The sequence below is a fragment of the Heloderma suspectum genome, chromosome 4 (genome assembly GCF_057233095.1).
Source record: "Heloderma suspectum isolate Gila_16-S chromosome 4, 16-S_ref, whole genome shotgun sequence".
Taxonomy (NCBI): domain Eukaryota; kingdom Metazoa; phylum Chordata; class Lepidosauria; order Squamata; family Helodermatidae; genus Heloderma; species Heloderma suspectum.
This window is the reverse complement of record NC_139461.1, coordinates 6,775,722-6,799,895: the sequence shown is the minus strand read 5'-3', so window position 1 is coordinate 6,799,895 and position 24,174 is coordinate 6,775,722. Positions and strand designations below refer to the sequence as shown.

Sequence of the window (24,174 nt, the reverse complement as noted above, 5' to 3'; positions counted from 1 at the left end):
AAGGCAAGTAAGAGGTACATTATAGAAGTGTATAAACTTAGGCATGGCGGGGAGAAAATGGACAGGGAGCTGTTTTTCTCACTTTCTCATAATATCAGAGTCTGGGGTCATCCGAAGAAGCTGAATGGTGGAAGATGGAGGACAGGAGAAAAAAATGTTGTACATCACACAGTGCATAGTTAAACTGTACAATTCGCTACCACAGGATGTAGTGTTGACCACCAATTTGGATGGCTTTAAAAGGGGGTTAGAGAGATTCCTGGAGGAGAAGGCTATCAAATTCTTGACTTGTGTGGTAGATAACTTCCTCCTACAGAAAGTAGAGGAAGGAACTAGAGAATTGGCTATCCTTGACTTGATCCTAACCGTCAGAGATGACTTAGGGGATAAAGTAGCAGTTACAGGAACTCTGGGGGAAAGTGACCATGCTATACTTGAGTTCATGGTTCTAAAGGAAGCAAAAGCCGAGCATAGCCGGATGCATACCCTGGATTTTAGGAAAGCTGATTTTAATAAACTCAGAACAATGATAAGTAAGGTTCCATGACAAGCGACTCTAGTGAGAAAAGGAGTCCAAGATGGGTGGGAGTTTTTAAAAAAGGAAATTCTCAAGGCACAATTACAAACCATTCCAACAAGAAAAAAAGGTGGAAGACAACAGAAGAAGCCAATGTGGCTTCACAAAAAGCTTAGGGATGACCTGAAAACAAAAAAGCACACATACAGTCAGGGCCAGAAATATTGGAACAAGGATAACTGTTTTGGCAGTTGGCCTCTGTACACCACCACATTGAAGTTCAAAGGAAACACACCCAGATGGGAGCCAAGTCAGGACTTTCAGCTGTAATTCAAGGGGTTTGACAAAAGTGGGGCACTAACCATTCAGGAAGGACAGCCAGTGGCAAGCACACACACCCATAGTTGGTGGCTCATAAGTAATGGAACGAATGGCTGACAAGCAGCTGCATGGCAAGGTGTGGCCTGTTTCCTGGGTACCCCATGACCAATCAAGCGGATAAAAGGCCTGGAGGTGGTTCTGAGTGTTACATTTGCATTTGGTAGCTGTTCACTGGAACTCCCAGCATGAGGTCCAAAGAGGTGTCCATGCCAGTGAAGGAGGCCATCATTAGGCTGAGGAAACAAAATCAACCCATGAGAGAGATAGAAAAAACAGTGGGAGTGGCCAACACAACAGTTTGGAGCATCCTGAAAAAAAAAGGAATTAACGGGCAAGCTCAGCAACAGCAAAAGGCCTGACAGACCACGGAAAACCACTAAAGTGGATGACCGCAAACTTCTGCTCATGGTGAAGAGGAACCCTTTCACAACATCTAGCCAGGTCAAGAACGCACTTGCGGAGGTAGGCATGTCATTGTCAACATCTTGCAGTCAAGAGACGGCTTTATGAATGTAAATACAGAGGCTTCACAACAAGGTGCAAACCACTGATAACGCTCAAGAACCGACAGGCCAGATTAGCCTTGCCAGCAAACACCTAAAAAAGCCTGCCCAGTTCTGGAATAAGATTCTTTGGACTGATGAAACCAAGATTAACTTGCAGCAGAATGATGGGAAGAGAAAAGTATGGAGAAGGAAAGGAACAGCTCATGATCCAAAGCATACCACATCATCTGTTAAACATGGTGGAGGCAGTGTTATGGCATGGGCATGTATGGCTGCCAATGGAGCCAGGTCACTGGTGTTTATTGATGACCTAACTGCTGATAAAAGCAGCAGGATGAATTCTGAAGTGTATAGGGCTATACTTTCTGCTCAGATTCAGCTGAATGCTGCCAAACTGATAGGATGCTGCTTCATATTGCATAGAATCATAGAATTGTAGGGTTGGAAGGGGCCTACAAGGCCATCGAGTCCAACCCCCTGCTCAATGCAGGAATCCAAGTCAGAGCATCCCTGATAGATGGCTGTCCACCCTCGTCTTGAACGCCTCCAGTGTGGGAGAGCCCACTACCTTCCTAGGGAATTGGTTCCATTGTCATACTGCTCTAACAGTCAGGACGTTTTTCCTGATGTTCAGCCGGAATCTGGCTTCTTGAGCCATGATTCCGTGTCCTGCACTCTGGGATGATCAAGAAGAGATCCTGGCCTTCTTCTCTGTGACAACCTTTCAAGTACTTGAAGAGTGCTATCATATCTCCCCTCAGTCTTCTCTTCTCAAGGCTAAACATGCCCAGTTCTTTCCGTCTCTCCTCATAGGGCTTTGTTTCCAGTCCTCTGATCATCTTTGTTGCCCTCCTCTGAACCCTCTCCAGTTTGTCTGCATCCTTCTTCAAGTGTGGTGCCCAGAACTGGACACAGTACTCCAGATGAGGCCTAACCAGTGCTGAGTAGAGGGGAACTAGTACTTCCCGGGATTTGGAAGCTATGCTTCTATTAATGCAGCCCCAAATAGCATTTCCCTTTTTTGCAGCCACATCACATGGTTGGCTCATATTCAGCTTGTGATCGACAACAATTCCAAGATCTTTCTTGCTTGTCATGTTGTTGAGCCACGTATCCCCCATCTTGTAACTGTGCATTTCGTTTCTTTTTCCTAGGTGCAGAACTTGGCATTTATCCCCATTCAATGTCATTCTGTTGTTTTCTGCCCAGCACTCCAGTCTATCCAGATCACTTTGAATGTTGTTTCTGTCTTCCAAAGTATTAGCTATCCCGCCCAATTTTGTGTCATCTGCAAATTTGATCAGCATTCCCTGCACCTCCTCCTCCAAGTCATTAATACAAATGTTGAAGAGCACTGGGCCCAGGACTGAGCCCTGCAGTACCCCACTCGTTACCTCTCCCCAGTTGGAGAAGGTCCCATTGAGAAGCACTCTTTGAGTCCGATTCTGTAGCCAACTGTGGATCCACCGGATTGTTGTTTCATCTAGCCCACTTTGAGCTAGTTTGCTCATCAGGAGATCATGGGGCACTTTGTCGAAAGCTTTACTGAAGTTGAGGAATGCCCACAGCATTCCCACAGTCCACAAGGGAGGTTACTTGATCAAAAACTGAGATCAGATTCGTCCGGCAGGATTTGTTCCTGACAAATGCATGTTGGCTTCGACTAATCACTGCATTGTTTTCAAGGTGCTTCCAGATGGATTGCTTTATCATCTGCTCCAGAATTTTCCCAGGGATTGATGTCAGACTGACTGGTCTGTAGTTCCCAGGTTCCTCCTTTTTACCCTTTTTGAAGATAGGGACAACATTAGCCCTCCTCCAGTCATCTGGCACTTCCCCCGCCCTCCATGATTTTTCAAAGAGAATAGACAGTGGTTCTGAGAGTTCTTCTGCCAGTTCCTTTATTACTCTAGGTTGCAGTTCATCTGGCCCTGGAGATCTGAACTCATTCAAAGTCATTAGGTGTTCCTTGACCATATGCCTATCGATCTCAAGCTGCAGTCCTGCCCCTTCCGCCTGTACTTCGCCTTTGCCAGGGGGGTCATAGACCCTCTTTTGGGAGAAGACTGAGCCGAAGTAGGAATTCAGCACCTCTGCCGTTTCTTTGTCATCTGTTATCGTTTTGCCATCCTTATTTAATAGCTGAACCACCATTTCTTTCCTCTGCTTTTTACTATGCACGTAGCTGAAGAAAGCCTTTTTGTTGTTTTTAGCATCCCTTGCAGATGGATAATGACCCAAAACATATAGCAAAAGCTACCCAAGAGTTTCTCAAGGCAAATAAGTGGGATGTTCTTCAATGGCCAAGTCAGTCACCTGCTCTCAACCCAATAGAGCATGCTTTTCACTTACTGAAGACAAGACTAAAGGCAGAAAGACCCACAAACAAGCAGCAGCTGAAAGCAGCTGCAGTGAAGGCCTGGCAAAGCATCTCGAGGGAGGAAACTCAGCATTTGGTCATGTCGATGGGTTCCAGACTTCAGGCAGTCATTGACTGCAAAGGATTTTCATACAGGTGTTAAAGGCGATCCTTATGTTTGGAATGATGTTGGTTTGTTCCATTACTTATGAGCCACCAATGATGGGTGTGTGTGTATGCCACTGGCTGTACTTCCTGAATGGCTAGTGCCCCACTTTTGTCAAACCCCTTGAATTACAGCTGGAAGTCCTGACTTCACTCCCATCTGGGTGTGTTTCCTTTGAACTTCAATGTGGTGGTGTACAGAGGCCAACTGCCAAAACAGTTATCCTTGTTCCAATATTTCTGGCCCTGACTGTATAGGAAGTGGAAGGAAGGCCAAGCAACAAAGGAAGAATGCAGGCAGGTAGCACAGAATTGCAGGGATGGTGTCAGGAAGGCTAAAGCTGAGAACGAGCTGAGGTTAGCGAGGGATGCTAAAAGCAACAAAAAAGCTTTCTTCAGATACGTGCATAGTAAAAGACAGAGGAAAGAAATGGTGGTTCAGCTATTAAATAAGAATGGCAAAACGATAACAGATGACAAAGAAAAGGCAGAGGTGCTCAATTCCTACTTCGGCTCAGTCTTCTCCCAAAAGAGGGAGAAGAAACAAAAGAAACAAAATTCCAAGTTATCTGAATAGACTGGAGCACTGGACAGAAAACAACAAAATGACATTTAATAGGGATAAATGCCAAGTTCTGTACCTAGGAAAATGAAACCGAATGCACAGTTACAAGATGGGGGATACTTGGCTCAACAATGCTACAAGTGAGAAGGATCTTGGAATTGTTGTCGATCACAAGCTGAATATGAGCCAACCATGTGATGTGGCTGCAAAAAAGGCCAATGCTATTTGGGTCTGCATTAATAGAAGCATAGCTTCCAAACCCTGGGAAGTACTAGTTCCCCTCTACTCAGCACTGGTTAGGCCTCATTTGGAGTACCATGTCCAGTTCTGGGCACCACACTTGAAGAAGGATGCAGACAAACTGGAGAGGGTTCAGAGGAGGGCAACAAAGATGATCAGGGGACTGGAAACAAAGCCCTATGAAGAGAGACTGAAAGAACAGGACATGTTTAGCCTTGGGAAGAGAAGACTGAGGGGAGATAGGATAGCGCTGTTCAACTACTTGAAAGGTTGTCCCAGAGAGGAAGGCCAGGATCTCTTCTCGATCATCCCGGAGTGCAGGACATGGAATAATGGGCTCAAGTGACAGGAAGCCAGATTCTGGCTGAACATCAGGTAAAACTTCCTGACTGTTAGAGCAATACAACAATGGAACCAATTCCCTAGGGAGGTGGTGGGCTCTCCCACACTGGAGGCATTCAAGACGAGGGTGGACAGCCATCTGTCAGGGATTCTCTGACTCGGATTCCTGCATTGAGCAGGGGGTTGGACTTGATGGTCTTGTAGGCCCTTTCCAACCCTACTCGTCTATGATTCTATGATTCTATGAATGGCTACTAGTCCTGATGGCTCTATGGTATCTCCAACATCAGAGGCAGTATGCCTATGTACATCAGTTGCTGGAAAACATGGGTGGGAGGGTGCTGTTGCACTCATGCCCTACTTGTGGTTTTCCCATGGGGTTTCTGGTTGGTTACTGTGTGAACAGAATACTTGATTAGATGGACCCTTTGTCTGATCCAGCACAGCTCTTATCTTCTTATGGCTGCACTACACTTTCACTTGCCAAAGTCATGATGGATTTGACCAGCTGATATAATGAAGACTTTTGCCTGCCTGCCAAAAGTTTTTGACTGTCAACTGGAAAGCCTTGTGCACAAGGTACAGGAAGTCGAGGAAATAGGTGAGGCATGTACGGATGGCAAAAAGCACCCTTTTGAAAAAATAAAGCCTATAGAGAAGTTGAAAGGAGGTTGTGTGTGTGTGTGTGTGTGAGTGAGAGAGAGAGAGAGAGAGAGAGAGAGAGAGGAAGTCAACCTCAAGTACAAGATTGAAAGCAGCAGGAACAAAATTAAGGGCTGACATTGTCCGGAATTTGAGCCTGACCTCAATCTATGAAAGAGCTACTGCTGGTTGTGCTTAACACACTCTTGGTGCTGTGCTGGAATTGAAGAGCCCCAAAAGCGTCGTTTGCAAGTGCCCTCTGGGTTCCCTTCAGAGCAGCGTCTGTTCATTAGGAGCATTCCTCTCCATGTGCATTATTGTGTGTCTGATGCCCGTCTACATTCTCTTGGTCACAAAGGGGGGGGGGGATACAAAACGATATGAATGAGCTGGCAGGGACAGTCAGAAAAAGACAATAAAGCCTAAATCCCAGCAGATGAATGTAACTGTAGATAGTATATTATTGAGTTTGGCCATTGGAGGACTCAGGTTCAAATCCCTGCTAAATCCTGAAACTCACAGGGTAGTATATGCACTTTTTCTCAGCCGAACCTACCTTGCAGGGTTGCACTGAGCAGTAAGTGGGATTACTGATACATACGATTCAAAGAAAGGTGTGGTGGGTGGGTGGGGATCCGCTAAAACAGACTGATGCGGTCTGAGCATGCTCACTGCATTCCAGGAGGCACAGATGTTAAGAGCCTCAGTTGGGAAGGGGGAAGAGATCAGGGTAGTGGGGAAATTGGCCTGATCAAGCCACTAACAGATTATAGGATTCTGCGGTGGGTGAGGATTATGGTCAGGGGATGTATAATAAGAGTCCTGAAGCAAAATTCTGTCTTGAAATTTGTTTTTGGAAATAGAAGGTTTCTTCTATGGAAAGGGATAAAAAAAAATTACACCTCTGAGAGGTGAGGTGCTGCCTGGTAAAGCCCAAAAGGTGATTTTAGCGAATAGATTTTTATAGGATCTTTTACCTGGTGCCAAAAATTCCTGAGTAGACTCCAGGTGTAAGACCTTAGGCAGGGCATCCCAAATGGGAGGTGTCCGCAGAAACAAACCTGGTCCCCAGCAGGCAAGGGAACCCAGAGAACAGCCTCTCCAGGAGTCCTACAGGGATGGGCAGTTTCACATGTGAACAGGTGGTCCTTGATTGTGTCCTAATCCTGATTGTGCCTTTCTCCCTCTTGTGGTGTGTCTGTCTCTCTGGTAGTGAGGGAGCAATTTCACTGTGAGAGTCTGTAAACACACAGTCTAGGAACTGGATAGGGTAGATCCTCCCGTCTCACACGACAACCCAGTCCCCAGTGGGATAGGCACCGGCAGACATTGAAACATGTACGTGCGAGGGGAGGGTGCAGTGGGAACCCAAAACACGCCAGATAAACTTGGCATGGCCTGACCCATGGGGTGAGTGTGGGACTGGCTTTTTGGAGGGCGGAGTGTGCCAGAGCACTTTGAATTACCACAGAATCCTCCATTGGGCAGTGCCTGGCAGAGCTTCACAGTGACGTTTATGCTGATATGCAGGATTCAAAAGGTGGCCTGGGAAACTCCCTATAGAAAGAAGAAGACTGGGGGCTGGATGGCAAGGAGCCAAGCAGTCAAGAGCCATTGTCATAGCCAGCAAGGACAAAAAGTACTTGAAGAAAGGGCGCTCTCAGCTGGTTGTTTCACAACTAATTTTAGAAGTTTTGAATGTCACAGGAATGCCGTTTCTACATTTTGCGCAGCAGCCCAAAGTGCTCAGTGCATGCCCTCCCTACCCCACCCTCTTTTATTGCTGCAGGAATTGCTGGACAATCTGTACTCAGGTTAATGCTCTCAGCCCCTTCTCCCATACGCCTGGATCGATCTCTCTCTCCCTGCCTCCCTGGAGGTCATTTCCTTCCCCTGTTTGGGGTAATAAACATTTGGGAATATTGCTAGGTAACATTTTACATCTCCAGATGTTTGCAAGAGACAGCTACCATAGTGCAGTGGTGGAAGGTGAGTGAAGAAGCCCATGATTTTTAAACCTTGCCTCTGCCATGAACTCATTAGTTGGCCTTAGGCAAGCTGCTCCCTCTTAGCTTCAGCCCCTTTCCTTTCTGCAGTTGGGGAATATATTGTCCTACCCTCCAAGGTTGTTGTAAGGATTACAACAAGACATATGAAAAATGCTTTGAATGCTGTAAAAAGGCTGCCTAAGCATTAAGTAGTGATTTTATTACAAGGAGTGGGGAGGCCTGGAGGACAAGGGCTGGGTGTCTGTGCTGACCGTCCACTTTGTGCTATGCTCCCCCTTGCCTTCCCCCATTGCTCCTTCAAAGTGTGCTCCTGGCAAAGCTGAGATCCAGCCCCTCTGCCCAGTTTATAGAGTTCTTGACATTGATGATAATTTGTTTCGCAGCCCCAATGCAACGTGATGCGTGCTGTGTAATGCAGAGCCTTGCAATCACATTTGTACTTCCCTGTGAAAAACAAAGGGACGTCTAATCCTTGTGAGAGCTCTAAGGCTGTTGCTAGGATTCACACTGTACATCTCCCTGCAGATGTTTTTTGCTGAGGTTGGCCTCTGAGTTTGTGGAGCGTTGGCCCCAGAAGAGTTTGGTCCAATTAATGGAGATAATGCTGAGCAGGTTTCTTGCTGGCCTGTGCAGACTGCTGAGTCATGGCTGGCACTGCACCAGCTAATAACGGGTGGGTGTGAGTGGCGAGGGCATTCTTTCATGGTCATCTGAGTTCAGCAGGGCAGGAGTGCAGTAGCCTCTCCCACTTGTGTTCCCCACTGCCTCTGATACTGGAGGTTTACTCAGAAACCCCCCCCCCCATTAAACGAAGTGACTGGTAGTTTCCTGGATCTTCCCTGGCTCCCTTTTTAAAAATGGTTGTTACATTGGCCATTCTCCAGTTATCTGTACAGTGGCTGATCTTAGGGATGTTTTGCATATTTTTGTTAGAAGATCAGCATTTTCACTTTTGAGTTTTTTAAAAAGTCTAGGATGGATACCGTCTGGGCCCGGTGATTTATTAGCTTTTAATTTGTCAATAAGGACAAGAACTTCATCTCTTGTCACCACTATTTGCCGCAGTTCCTCATACTGAAAATAACCGTTCAGGCACAGACATAAAGAATTAATTCAACTTTTTATTGGCCTTTAGTACTCCTTTAACTCACTTGTCATCCAGTGTTGTAACCTCTTCCCTAGGCAGCTTCCTGCTTCTGATATATTTAAAGAATTCTTTACTGCTGGCCTTAATGTTATTAGCAATGTCCTCCTCAAAATCCATTTTTGCTTCCTTTATTGTTTGTTTGCATTTCCTTTGTGCAATTTGTGTTCCTTTTTGTTCTCGTTTGGGCAAGACCTCCATTTTCTAAAGGAAGCTTTCTCTAATCACTTCCTTGACACTGCTTGTTAACCATGCTGATGACTTCTTGGACCTGATAGTACCTTTCCTGACCTGTGATATAAATTGCAGCTGAGCTTCTTGAATTGTGGTTTTGAATAACCCCCAAGCATTCTGGAGAGATTTGGCCCTTTTTACTTTCCCTTTCAACATCTTTTTTACCAGTCCCCTCATTTTTAGAAGTTTCCCCCTTTGAAGTCCAGCGTAGCTGTTGGTCATCCTTGGCAAATTTCCTCTCAAATATGAATTAAATTTGATAGCACTACAGTCACTGTTTCCAATTGGTTGAACCACACTTACATCTCACACTAGATCCTGGGCGCCATGTAGGATTAAGTCCAAGTCACCTCTCCTCTGGCCAGTTTCATGACCAGCTGTTCTAGGGCACAGGCCTTTCAGGTTTCAAGAAATTTTACCTCTTTGTCATGACCATATCATGCCTTTATTCAGTCTATGTGAGGGTAATTGGAAGTCAACCATTAGTACCTGCCTCCCTGATTTCATTCTCCATCTCAAGATCATCCTGAGAGTTCTGGTCAGGGGAATGGTAGCGTATCCTCACCACTACATTACTTTTGGGCCCTGTTATCGTCACCCACAGTGATCCCATGGAAGCATCTGCCCCTTTTAAGGTTTCTAGATTGCCTGACAATATGCCCCCTTTATGTATAGAGTCACCTGGCCTTCCTAAAGAGTTTGTATTTAGAGGTAACCATATCCCACTGGTTCTCACCAGGTTTCCATTATGCCTACTGCATCTGTATTCTCCTTTAAAACCAAGCACTCCAGCTCCCCCATCTTGATGTGGCTTAGTTATTTAATAAACAAGTAACTGTGCTTCTGGGCAGAGAAGCTTCTTGACTTCTGCTTTCTATAAAACGCCCAGCACACAGTGGCATGCAGCAAATGTACAGTATCAGCAATCCTACTTTGAGGGCTCCTTTGCATGTTTCAATTTCTCACATGGAAATTAACCCTCAGACCTGTGTCCAAAAGCAAGTGCATTAGGAAGTGTGCCTCAGTGTTTTCCTGATGTGAGTGCACGGCTTGGACTGCTGATTTGTGAAAGTGGCTGCCCGGTCCATGTATTTCTTGCAGAAAACCCACTTGTGTCACCCTTCATACTTTACAATATAACCCTTCCAGCTACATGGAGATTAATCTCTGTATAGGAAATTCTGATGTATGAAGTGGCTCCTTACTTCAGGCAGAATCTTCTAATGTGTCAAACGCTCAGAGTAATATAATGCATTAACCAAGAGACTTTTGGTAGCTTGTTGCAGAACCCAAGATCTCTGTTCTAACCTTGCTCCTTTGTATTCAACAAGGTTATGGCCACAATCTAGAAAACGGAACGATTAAATTCTACCTGCCCAGCAGGGCTGTTGACTTTCTGATTTCAAATTGTAGTCCCAGTGCCAAGTGTCAGGCAATTTGTGGGGCAGCCCTGGTGGGCTGCTATGCAGTGGAAATAGAGCTGTACCTTCCTGCTGGATGCCATTTTGTGGGACTGGTGGCGTACCCAACCCAACCCAACAGGTTTTGCCCTTCCGCAAAAGCTGTGATAGTGCACCTGCTCCTTTAAAAGTGGTGCTTAGCAAAGTAAGAAAGGAATAGAAGGTGGCGGGGGCGGGGGAGACAGACTGTTGGGATAGAGGCTACTGCTTCGCCTTTCCATTCTGTTGTAGAGGGAGGAGAGCTCCTGCCACTGGATGAGTTGAAACAAATGAGCCCCCAGCAGCAGCTAATGCTGATCTCCTGGAAATGGCAGGGCCTGCTTAAATGAAGAATAATTAAAGAAATAAATTTCCTTGGTGCCAGCTCCGAAATGTTTGGTTCAGCACTAAAGCTGTCGGCCTCTGGGATGGAAAGTGGGGCTGCTGGGGTGTCTGTGTGTGTGGAGAGTCTGCCTTTGCAGCTGTACGATGTTAATGTGACCTATTAAAGGAATCATCGCGGTGAAAAGAATGCCTTTTCTGGGTGCCGATGTCACGCGTTAAACAGGTTTAGCAGAACAAATCGCACTTAGCGGCACAGAGGGCCGCAGCGGGAAGCGGAGGGGAGACGGCACCTTTGGCAGGTGCATGAAGGGGCTGCCGCTTTTATCAAGCAGTCAAATTATTGGGAAGGGCCTGCAGGCCTGCCTGGCAAAGGGAGCCTCCCAGAGAGAGTGGTGGCAGCAGCACCTGTCCCCATGGAGCTGAAGGAGGGAGCTGTGCTTCCAGGGCTCCAGACCAGACAAATCTTGTGCAGCTTTCCCAATCTTGGAGTTGCTGGAGAAGAAGGCCCTCTCCCTCCAGGCACAAGTTGACCCACTTGCTCTTCAAGGCTTTTGCAGTCAGGTGCCCTGCAGTGTTTACCTACAAACAGACCTCTCCAGGACTTAAGGTTGCCGGGATGCATTGCCCCAAAAGAGGAAATGTATTACCAAAGGAGAGGGCAAAAGAGGACACCAATTTGCATAATGTTTGCATATGCTAATTTATATAGAGAGAAGCAAGTTTAGACATTTAGAATAACATCTGTAGTTTAAATAGGGGTACAATACATCTTGCCATAGTCAGGAAGACTGACCAGGTGACGTGTGTGCTTACTTCGTCTGCGGTCCAGGTGCTAAGAGTGGGCGGGCAACTGCTCTCTCTTCTTCTGGTTCCTTATCTTTAAACTGGACTTGTACTGGACAGCCTTCCAAATAGAGGACATCTTCAAATAGAGGACTGTCTTAAGAACATAAGAAGAGAACAGCACCCTCCCACCCATGTTCCCCAGCAACTGGTGTACACAGACCCACTTCCTCTGGTACTGGAGGTAGCACAGAGCCGTCAGGACAAGTAGCCATTGATGGCTTCCTCCTCCATGAATTTGTCCAATCCCCTTTTAAAGCCATCCACCTTGGTGGCCGTCACGACATCCTGTGGTAGTGAATTCCATAGTTTAACTATGCGCTGTGTGAAGAAGCACTTCAAATAAAGGACTGCCCTCTGTAAAATAGGGCACCTGGCCACCGTACTAGGACTCTGCTCCAGAACTTGTTGTCAGTGGCAGAGTCAGCTCTGGAGCATCTAGAGTGTTAACAATAAGGCAGAGGACACCTCTGAGCATGTGCAGCGTGCCTTTCAGCCTTGGGTGACTGTAGCGATTTTTGTTTGTTTTTAACTGTGTTGGTCACCTTTGCATGGTAGAATTGGCCTCAAGACAACACAGAATAAATGTATTAAATTTATTTAAAGATAATTAAAATTGTACAAAAACAGAAAGCAAGAAATATGCAGTGCAGGAAGTCAGTTAACAATCCACAGCCTAAAGGTCTTTCTCTGCCTTTCAAAGGTCTGGAAGGAGCAGCTTAATTGGCCACACCCTCTCGAGGGAGGGCGTGGCAGAAAGCAGGCCTTGCAACAGCCAGGCCCCAAGTCCAGTCCCTGCAGCCAGGCCTCCCTTTCAGATCTCAGCAGGGGTCTGGCTCCATATGGGCAAAGGGCTCCCCAAAGATGTTTTGGGCCCACGCTATCCAGGTCTTTATCATTGATAAGCACCTTAAATGGTGTCAGGAAAAACCAGCACCAACATTTAAGAATTGTTATGTGGACCCAGAAGACTGCTGAGAGATTGTATGGTATTCAGCGGTATATAAATGCCACAAACAAACAAATAAAATAAAAGACAGGCAGTCATTCTTCTTTTAATTATGTATTAAACAAATTTATATATAGCTTTCCAGCAAACCATCAAAGCTGAAGCTGGTAAAAGGCACTCCTAGCCTCTTGCACTAGCTGTAATTTCTGGACATCCCTGAGGATAGTCGCACACAGAGTGTATTGCAGAAATCAGAGCATGGCTGCCAGCGGCCAGTTCCCTGCTCTCCAAGAAGGGGTGTCACTTCCGTATCAGATGAGCATGGATAAAATGTACTCTGAGGTCCTGCCCCTGCCCACCAGGAACATCCCGAGATTGCAAACCTGTAGTGCAGGGGTGAGGCAGGGAGGGGATCCACCAACGCACTTCATTTTATATGGAGATAAACATCTATCTAGGATATTTTGGCATATGAGGAAAGCCCAATAGTGGAAGAAAACAGCTGAGTCACCTAACAAACAAAGCTGTGAAACTGCAAAAATTTGTGTCCGAGAGAAGCAGTGCTCAGCTGCAAGTGCACTGGGACTGGATAGGGCTGTCTTCATGTGTCTTCAGAAATTGCAAAATGCTATCTGTGCCTTTTGCAGAAGAGCAGTTTTGATAGCATATAACAACAAATATTGGGTAAGTTTTAGAAATAATAATCTCCTTGTTAGCCTGAAGCCCAGCCATGGAGGAGGATTCCTGCTGCATCTCTGCATGATTGATTGGCCTCGCCTGGCCAGCTTGCAGTTGGATTCTGCTGAAAACAGGGGTGTCTACTGTAGCTCTGCATGTGGTGGAATTGGTTGTCGTTGAATCGCTTCTGGTGCATAGATGCAGTCCAATAAACCTACCCTTAAGGGAGGCTGCCCACTGTTTCTCTATGTGACCTTTTAGTTGGGAGGCCTGCCTCAACCAGAAACTCTGGTACAGTATAAAAATATACCTTTTGGGGTATAGGAGTCAGTCATGCTTTGAAATGTAACTCAGGAAAAAGTATGGCTGGGTTACAGGAAGCTCAGGGCACCTTGCTTTATTCTGAACTAGGGATGTCAGAGAATTCCGCCACGGATCTCGGTGAGGCCGAATGCCAGCGCATTCGGCCCCCCGAAATCTGTGCCGGAACGGCCTGCCGCCCCCCTGCAGATCTCCCCCGGGACGAGATTTACCTGGGGCGGATGTTCCGGGCAGCGGCGGCTCTGGCGGTGGCTCCGGCGGCGGTTGGTCTTCCGAATGGCTGCCACCACCGCCATTTGCAGTCTTGTCGTTTTGGTGGTTTTTTTTTTTTTTTTTACAGAGACGTGATAGGCTACGTAAAGACTTACGTAGCCTATCACATACCAGTTAAAAAAAAACAACGCGTACGCAAATGGCGGCTATGGCCGCCGTCATTTGCGTTCCTTATTTTTCGCCGTCTTAGTCTACGTAAATATTTACGTAGACTATTATGGCAAAAATAAAGGGGAACGCAAATAGCGTAGTGGGCGCTATTTGCGTCCCTTTTTGATTCGCCGTTTTAGCCTACGTAAATATTTACGCCTACATAAATATTTACATAGGCTAAAACAGCGAATCAGAAAGGGATGCAAATAGCGCTCACTACGCTATTTGCGTTCCCCTTTATTTTTGCCGTAATAGTCTACGTAAATATTTACGTAGACTAAGACAGCGAAAAATAAGGAACGCAAATGGCGGCGGCCATAGCCACCGCCATTTGCGTACGCTTTTTTTTGTTTTCTACCCAGAGCCCTCCGTGGCCTGAAATCCGGCTGCAGACGGCCCTGGCTTGGGCTGTTGAGGATTCCAGGGGGGAGGACCGGATCGCCTCCCCCCCCGTCAAGGATTCTGGGGCGAGGGACAGAACGCCTCCCCCCCCACCATGAACATGATCCGCGGAAAGGTGACTTTCGTACATCCCTACTCTGAACTCCTTCTCACTATTAGAGTCCCCATGAATTACCAGTTCGCAGCGATACTACAGAAAGAAATATGGTGCTTTGTATCTTGTGAGTTCGAACTTGTGCTTGGTTGAGGGCTTAACTTGGATGAAGGGTTAATGTAAAGTTGTCGTACACAGAAATGTTTTTGAGAAGGTGTTGATTCAGATCGAATCCTTTGCTGAAGGAACTGAATATTCAAAAGAATCTGATGGAACCCCGACGGGTGCTATAGTCACAGGAGGCACATGGAACGTGGACAGGTTCATTTGGTAAACAGTGGTAATGACTCAAGTTGACACTTTCCCGTTCCTTCTCACTGCTTACGTTAAATGATCTACCATCTGGGTGTAAACGTGCGCACAGGTCTTGCCCTCATCTACGGAGACTTCTTCGAAACTGTCTTCAAGAGACAGAAGCTTCCTTGGTGGGGATGGAAGAAAGTGCCTGAGTATCAGCACATGGCGAAGGTGGTCACAACCTGGGAACAGACTGCATCCTGCCTTGGAATGCAGGATCATCTTGAAGGCACTTGAGCTTCTCCGCTCTCTTTGGCTCCAGCCTTCCCACAGCCCCTATAAAAGGGAGCAGGAAGAGGTTGCTGGCAGGCAGGCAGGCAGGCAGGCAGGCAGGCAGGCAGGCAGGCAGGCAGACTAGTTGACCCTTCCTGCTTCGAGCCCCATGGTCATGCCTCTTTCCGTGGTCGTCCAGCTTTGTTTCTTCACCTTCTGCCCTGTGCTGCCCTTCCCTGTCCTATGGTTAGCTTCATTCACAAGCCTGTTACTTGCCTTGAGTCCTGCTCAGTCCTTTCCATCTTTCCCTGAGTTTTCCTGTTCATAGCCCTGCCCAAATTTTAGCTATGCTGCTCCTGTTCCAGCTTCACCCTTAAACCTGGTGTGGGAAGAGTACCAGAGGTCCCACAGCCCATCCCTCTGTCCAAAGGGGAAATGCTCTGACCAAATGTTTGCAGTGTTTCCTTGAAAACCTCAAGAGCAGGTGCTGGTTCTATTCCGTCATCAGGGTTCTGTTTGTGACATGAGAGCCTGTTTTAATGAGGAACGGATATTTCAGCAAAACACAAATGCCTTAATGCTGATCTGTTAATAAATAAATTAATTCAAGTGTTAGGAAAAAATCCTGCTAGGCCATGATTTGCCTTTCAGGGCTATGCTGTAAGTCCTTGCAGGGCTGTTGTCACTGGAGCTCTAGGCACAAACAGGAAGATGGATTGGGCTTTGCGGAGTAGGTTTTGGAGGTTAGGCAGAGGGGTGCTTAGCATTAGCTCAGTGAGGCTTCTTCTCCAGGAGGAGGAAAGTGTGGTTATTCCTTCCTGATCAGATTGGGTAGCGACCTAGTACTTGATTAGTTCCTGATATATCAGTGGAGTAGCCGAGGTCAGCATGCCCCTTAATAAATGTTTTATATGGCCCATCTTGTGTTCCTTGAGCGTCTGGACCATCTGAGACCAAAGAGGGCCAGGTAAGTCTACAGGCCAGCCTGATTGTGCCAAGATTGCCCTCTCAGGACCTGATTCTGCCAATGCTGCTCATGCTCTGCATAGGCACAGCAACAAGCCCCAAGAAACACTCCGATGTGAACAGTGCATCAGCGTATTTTTAAAGCAATCTGTACAGCAGTGGCTTCCCTTCAAGGACTCATGCAGCCTACAGAAAGGGTGCCGTGTGCCTTGATGCATCATCTGCTACCCGCTCTGGCAACTCTCGGCATCCTCTGGCGAGCGCATCACACAGCAGTTGCTGCGAGAACCTTCACGTCCCTCCAGAGGGAGCAGGAACTGTCGTGTTCATTAAATGCATGATTATGGAGATGATTAATAGCAGATCCTCTTCAAGCCTAACTACTTTTCTTTCGGTCCTTGGAATGAATTAACGGGGTTTCATGCAGCCCTTGCGGTATCACACTCTCTTCCAGTCAAGTCTACTTAGCCTAGCTAAGCCTCAATCTTCTTATGCGCGCGCCCGCACGCGCGCACACACACACACACACACACTACTACCCTGTATCCTGCCTGGTGCATTTAGGCTTCCTGGACATGTGAGGGTTTTCTCTTTTAATGGGGGAAAGGGCTTCTTTTTTCAGATATTCATTGAACATAAATTACCTTTACAGCCACTGGATGTCAGAGGCATTGTAGTTCTCCAACTTCAACATGCTCCTTTTGACCCCCCCCCCCCAGGTCATCGTGCCTCATTGCAACACAAATAAAAGCTCGTCAGGCAGTGAGATGCACCACTTTTTCCTCTGTCCTTCGTACCCCACAGGAAAGAGCCACTGGAATATCGGAAGGATATATGACCCCACCATCACTTAGTGCCCTGTATAAGATGTTCTTTATTTGGGCTTGGGCTGCATCTTTCAGCTGTGATGAAAGAGGGTCTGTTTAAGGTGGGGTTAGGGAGAGTTTGTTTTGAGTAGAAATTATGGATTGGGTCTACTTGTTTTTCACTCTAGCAAATTTCAATTCTGGTTTCTCTTTCTCCATTAGATTATGATCCCTTTGAGGACAGGGGTCAGTCTCTAAATATTGTTTTAACCTGTTCTGATGTTGTAGGATTAGGTGTGCTATAATCAGGGTTGTGTGTGTTTTTTTCTGAAATTCAGCATCTCAACATTGATTGATTTTTCAAAGCAAGCTTTGAGCTCAGCCATCCCTTACCTGGTGCCCTACTGACGTGCTGAATTACAACTCCAGTCATCCTCCACCATCCACACAGCAAATGGCTGTTCTAGCACTTTGGGATGCAAAGATAGGCTTTAATGTGTGTGGATTATGCCTGGTGCAATCTCTTGACATCCGAGTAGTCTGGATTTCATTGTGCCTCCCCCAGATGACTGGCAGCAGAAGTATAAATCCTGCAAAGAAAATGCATACAGATGTCCATAATTTAGAAGGTTACAGAATTGTAGTTTTGGGGTTCAGAATATGGATTAATGTCATACTTAGCTTTGGGTATGAGTGGAAAACCGCTGTGCAGTGATTTGTGTACAAGGAAAAATTCAACATCCACAGCCTTGTTGAGGGATAGAATGATGATGGCTGGGGTGGGAGATGGAGGCATTTGCCAAGACTGTGAGCAGCACTGTGCAGGCTGTGTTCAGAGCTGGATGCGGGGAGACCTGGATTCAAGTCGCATTTCAGTCATGGGTTCATGGCACTTTTGGTCATCAGTGGTCTTATTCCAGTGGACCTTTTGCTGATCCCTTTTTAAAAGCAAAAATCCCTCCAATCACCTGGGGGAAGAAGAGCAGTGGGGGGACTGAGTCCATCCATCCCCACCTCTCTCCACCTTCCAAACAGGAGAACGCCAGGATTTTAGCCTTTTAAAAGGGGCTGTCAGATCTATGCAGGGAACCATAGGCACAGCACCTTATTGTGCACACAGTCCTGCATGCAGCTGGGAACACAGATCTGGAACTCTGCTTCCGCACGCACGGTGCACTGAGCTGGATTGGGGCAACTGCATCTCAACCTCCTTTTCCATGCTGCCAGGGAGATGAAACAGAAATTCCCATCAGTATAGCGTAGGATAGTGACGGGGATTAGATTTCACTTTAACTCCTTCTTTCAGGCAGTGTTAAAATATGTGCTATGTAATTACACGCTTAGAAAGGGGGTTGACTGTTGGGGACTTCCCTAATTCAGGGCTCATGGAAATAAATAGGGCTCCTGCAAGAATTTGAAAAGGGCCCTGGGCCAAACACCGTTCATTTCAATGGGGCTGGGCTGGGAATGTTTTTGTATCTCATGGCCCAAGACAGCTGCACAGTCAACAAGAGGGTTCCTTAAATAGTTTGAGCACAGGTTTGCGTGCACTTCCAGTGGAGGTAAATAATTAGGTCATTTTTATAAAATGAAAGCCCGATTATAAAGCTGTTTGGTTTCCAGCTATTGATCTATCGGTTTCTATTTCATTAGTTAAAAATTTCTAGCCGTTCATTTTTCTAAGCCAGACAGTAGGGAGAAATGACTTGAATTCTCTTTATTTCTCGAGATGCAAAAGCTGAAGAGGCATTCTCAGGCATACACTGGAGCAGAGTTTTAATCCTTGAGCTCACAATGGATTTCATTTACTTTGCACAATAAAAAAGTTTGGGGTGAGAGGCAAAGGTCTGGAAGGCTGCTGTAAATCATGGAACGTGGCATCAGACTCTGCTTCCATGTGAGAACAAAAAGCTCCTAGTCCTCGTGGCTTACCTCCTTGGGATGAGGGAGAGTGGAGAACCGTTGAAAGGATGGGGGATGGAGAATTGCTGTCTCAAGGCTGGTTGCCCTTTCAGAATCTGCTTTCTTCCACAATGCATAAGAGCTGAACCAGACGTATCTCTGTAGAACTGGGACTGAGCATTTCTGTAGCTTTTGTTGTTCTACTTAGGAGCCTCATGGGACGGCTTTGAAGATCAGGAAGTGGTGCTCTGGGAGACGGCAACTCTTTCTGTGCCCTTTCCTTGATGTAATTCCCCCCTCCCCACCCTGGTCAATCTGCTATTTTCCACACAGGGGAAAGTACAGACACACCCATATGGTACATGTATGTTTTGCTTTATATGGCAAATCGCAGCTTTAGTGTGTGTGTGAGAGAGATTTTAGTCAGGAAAACAGTGTGGTGGGAATGGGTAAACCACCCTCCCCCAGAACTGAGAGCCAGCGTGGTGTAGTGGTTATAGAGCTGGTCTGGGGAGACCTGGGTTCTAGTCTCCACTTGGCCATGAAGCTCATTGGGTAACGTCAGGCCAGTCGCTGACTTATTAGCCTCACCTACTTCACAGGGTTGTTGTGAGGATAAAATGGAGAGGAGGAGGACCATGTATGCTGCCTTGGGCTCCTGGGAGGAAAGGCAGGATATAGAAGTAACAAATAAAAATACTCTCCCACCCCTCGCAAAGCTGGTATTAAACGTTTTAAAGTCTTGACTAGTTATGCCCTCTGAGTTCTACACATGTCAGGGCACTCCTGCTGGATCAGACCAAGGACCCAACAGTGCACGTTCTGCCTCCAACACAGGCCTGCTATGGGAAGCTCCCAAGCAGCAACTGAAGGGACCGTAGTCGCACTCCGTTTGTCCCCAGCACACAGCAGTCAGAGGGGTGCTGCCTCTAGATTATGTAGGCGCCATTTGGAACTTGTATCGGTTTGTCAGATTCTCATCTTCAAAAGAAGCATCTTTCTTGCCATGTAATGAGAACTGGCCCTGTACACAACGTTGTAGTCCATACTTAGTGTGGAAACTCCAGGGGAGTTCAAATGGCCATGTTCAGCACTCGATGACAGCAGGATCAAGCCCTGATGAGTGATCCACGGCGTCTGTTTCGCACCACAAAGTGTTCACGTCATTGCCCAGTCTTCTCCAGCAGAGGCAGTTGACATGACGACTCAAGTGAGCCCTTGGAGTTTGCAGAGGATTTGGGGTCAAGCTTAAAATGTTAGAGGAACGGGTGTGGAGGAGGGAGCATCTGACATATATTTTATTCATGGAGTTACCACTTGGTATTCTTCCTCCTCTTAATTTCCCCAAAAGTGATAGTGCTGTGGAATGCTAAACACTTTCTGCTCCCTTGGAATGTTTTAACACCTTTTCCAGCTCCCATCGTATCTTTTGTTTTAGTACCTCTTTTTCCATGCAAGCTAGTTTATGTGCATTTTTTAACACTGGAAAGTACTTGTCAAAGGTGCCTGGCTGTTCTTGCCAAAATCCCCGCAGAGAGACCATCTTTGGTAGATGGTTGGGGGTGGGCGAATACGTGTAACCATGTTCCAAATGAAAGAGCAGGAGCCGAAGCCGCGAACGCCCCACCAGGATGCAACGGTGTTCCATCCGGTCTTTAGCAGACTGTCTCAACCTGTGAGCCCTCCAGATGTTTTCCCATAACTGACTGCTTTCGTTTTTGCCCCGTGGCTGGACTCGGTTGATGCCTCTGATAGACGGCCCTTGCGACGCCTGCTCCCGGAACACTACTGCGCCAGCGTTTTTATTTGCACATGGAACAGATGGGGCTGTGCCGTCACCAGTGGGCCGCATGACAGCCGGGTGAAGAGAGCGCTCATTGACATGCTATCAAATTCCACTCACTCACTCGGGAACACACTTGAGTTGGCAGGTGAGCGGCTGAATGACGCGCTTCCCACCTGGAACGCTCAGGCGCACGTCTCAGCCAATCGTGCTGGGGTGCAGCTCCCCAGTGCAGTAGGAACGCCTGTCATTCCAGGTGAGGACTTCGTAAGGGAAATGAGTAAAAACTCTCTTCTGGAAACCCCTCCAAGGGTGGGCCTTTCAGTTCAGATCTCAGGTTGCTTTAGAGCAGCCTTCCCCAACCTACGGCCTCCGGATGCATTGGACTACAGCTACCATAACCCAGAGCTGGCTGGGGGGTTATGCGAGCTGTAATCCAACTCATCCGGAGGCCTTAGGTTGGGGAAGGCTGCTTTAGAGCGTGCGCTGTCCTGCACCCTACTCTAGAAGTAGACCCATTTCTGGTATGCATTCCAATTCAGTGAAGTCTGTCGATGTCTCACGCCCATCTCCCTTAAACCTTTGGGAAGGAGCCATACGTCAGTTGCAGGATGTGTGCTTTACTTGCAGGGAAGGTCCCAGGTTTAATCCTCAGCACCCCCAGTTAAAGGGTATCGGGCAGCAGGGCTTAGAAAGACCCCTGCCCAACATTCTGGAGCATCAGTGTCAGTCAGAGGCAGCTCTGGTCGAGCGGGGCTGGTGGTCTGACGCAGTTTTTTACATTCAGACTTTGGGCTTCGGACACACTTGCAATTACGCTCTCTCTGGCCACTCTGGGGAAGTTATCGGTGCTCTGAAATGACCAGGCACCACCCCACTGCTGCCGCATACAGGCTTGAGAGAAAGCCATGCATGTGGATGGTGCCTGCATCGCTCTGCATTAGCCTGTCTTTCTCCCAGTGGGGAAGGGGGCCATCATAGCAATCAGCACAGCCTCTGGAGAGCATTCTGGGCTCCTTCAGGGATGGGCACCCTCTTGAGTGCTGAGTCTGTGTGCATGTGAGTGCAGCTGTGCCAGAAGGGAGAAGGGGTGGGCAAGCATTCCCACGATCTTTATTTGTAAGAACAGGAGGATGTACCCATCCGAAGTCTATCACTGTGACGATCTCCCTGTTTTGTTTATTATGAACTAGTAAGGCTGTGTCATGGGACAGATTCGGGGAAGGTCTAGATACTACTCACCTTCCAAAAGCTACATGCATTGTATAATTGTCAAGGTTCCCCTTATGACCTGGACCACCTGACCAACACCTTAAGGATCTCTTGCCTCCTTAAGACTTCCACCTTCCTCTTTTAAACTTCTCCTTCCCAGTAAGGTGGGATGTAGGCGGTAAATTTGGGGTGATTGACACTGTAGACACTTCGGTAAATTTAGACCACAACAGTTTACTGGTAAATTTAAAGCAAACAATCACAACTAAAGGTATTTACACAATAGAGTTGAGTGATACAAAAGGCATTAAAAGAGAATAAAAGTTGCAAAATGCAAGTTCCTTTACCTTAGCTGCCTTTAGACTTTTCTAGGCTGCTTCTCCCTGCTCAAACTCTGCTCTCACTTCAGGCTCTGGCTGTGTCTTTGCTCTTAATGGCACTCTCACTCTCTCTCTATACCCACTTCCCTCAAAACTTAAGGTACTGCTTCAAACCTGAATAAATGAAACTTAGGTGGAGAAATGAAACTGACACTTACCCAGAGAAATGAAACTGCTCCTCTCAGGGTTACTCCCTCCCAGCAGAAAACTCCAGGCCTTTAAGCCTGACCATTTTTTTCCTTTGCCTCTGTAGGCCTCTGTCTCATACCTTCACAATAATATGTAATGGTTTCTTACTGGGGGCCCATGTGCCAGTGTGTGTAATGCCAGCCCTATCTGGCTAGACTCAGCATAACTCTGGCAAGCTTGGGTCTTGGCAGGAATCAAAGTAGCCAAGTTTAGCTTCCAGGTGAGAGGCTAAGCCATCTCAGGAGGATAAGGGACATGTTAAAGCCAGCCTCAGACCAGGGGGACAGGGTAGGAGCAACTGGGGCCAGGCGTGATCAGGGGCACACTCCCCATGAGTTGCTGTTGGATGCTTTACATATAATCTCGCCATTGGCCTTCAGCTGCTTTTTCCTGCTTATGTCTGCCAGGACATTTATAGAGGTTTCATGGAGACCGAGGTGGGGCAATGGAATATCTTGCCTACCTGAAGGTCATTCCAAGTGCCGGAAGGAGCAGTCACAGCTTGAAATGTGTCTGCTGGAGCCGATCTGTGCTTGGCTGCAGGCGCCCCTTTGCTCGTGGTGGCTGCCAATCTTGCTATGAGCTGGTCATCTCTAGTGCCCAGCTGACTCGGGGGCAGATCTTTTGCCTGTTCCTCTGAGTTTGTTGTTTTAATTGGAATTCTTTAGGGCAGGGCGAATGAGCTGTGTTTGACATTGCTGGGATTCTCGAAACATCATCTTACTGCGCGTCTTGTGCCCAGTTCCCATTTGTGTTTGCTCTGTGAAAATAGGAATATTTCGCAAATCGAGCAGTGATGAAAAGTGAAATTTGCACAACTTTCCTGATTTGTGCAACTTTCCTCCATAGACGTAGGCAGTGCTGATTCAGTCCACGGGGGAAATTTGCACAAATCGGGACATTTGCACAAATTGAATTAGGAAAGCCATGCAAATTGAACATGAGCACATATTTGGCAGTTCATGAATATTTTTAGCTTGCAGTGGCATTTGGGGCTTTGAACAGGGCATGCTTTTGTGAGCAAAAACGAAAGTTTCTTACATCCCTAGAATTATTGGTGGGGGGTTGGGGTTGTTTTATTCTTTATTGATGATAGCCATATGGAGGGGGAAAGTGTGGTGTAAATGTTTATAGATATTATATATATATATATTCGTACATCCCTTCTATCCCACATCTCTGATCAGCAAAGTGTGCTTTGCCAGAATATTGGATGCCACAGACAACTTGTTTCCCACATGGTTGCAGTCATCTAGTGGTGAGTTGGCAAGCAACACACCCCAGGAATTTACTGGAACTCACATATAGCGCCCAGTAATTCCTGGTCACCTCTTGAAGCTAGTTAGGCCTGGGCTTTGAACCAGCATCTCAGTGAGAGACTTCCTAAGAAGTTGTCAGGACTTGATTCTGCAAACGGTGGCCAGAGGCCAGGATTGGGCAAGGGTTCAAGTTGTTTGCCACCAGCCAGCTCTAGTCTGATGAGGCCCCATGTCTGCTGCTCTAGGCTCCTTGCTGGCATGGTGGGATGCAGACATAACAGACACATTTCCTAAAGCTGCCGTGTTCATCCTTGGTGCCTCAGCAAAGGTCTGGTGCCTCTTCCCTTTCTTCCCTTTTAAGAATTATTATTATTACATTTATATCCTGCCTTTTTTCCTCTTACAAGGAACCCAAGGAGGCTTACATAGTCCTCATTCTCTCCATTTAACCCTCACAACAACCCTGTGAGGTAGGCGAGGCTGAGAGTCAGTGACAGGCCCAAGTC

General features: G+C 47.0%; 1 protein-coding gene and 1 long non-coding RNA gene across 5 annotated transcripts in view; one reads left to right on the top strand and one right to left on the bottom strand.

The window, feature by feature from the left end:
• ZC3H3 (zinc finger CCCH-type containing 3) overlaps positions 1-24,174 on the top strand; it is a 315,254-nt gene that overhangs the window by 213,257 nt on the left and 77,823 nt on the right. The gene's annotated exons all lie outside the window — the stretch shown is intronic.
• LOC146346490 (uncharacterized) lies at positions 13,990-22,331 on the bottom strand. 2 transcript variants are annotated; one of them, XR_014789952.1, is made up of 3 exons: positions 22,188-22,329; positions 17,337-17,533; positions 13,990-15,702 (listed from the first exon to the last, which is right to left on the bottom strand). It is a non-coding gene; the product is annotated as an uncharacterized LOC146346490 (long non-coding RNA). The 2 variants fall into 2 exon arrangements; XR_014789951.1 differs by having other exon boundaries at positions 13,990-17,533; positions 22,188-22,331.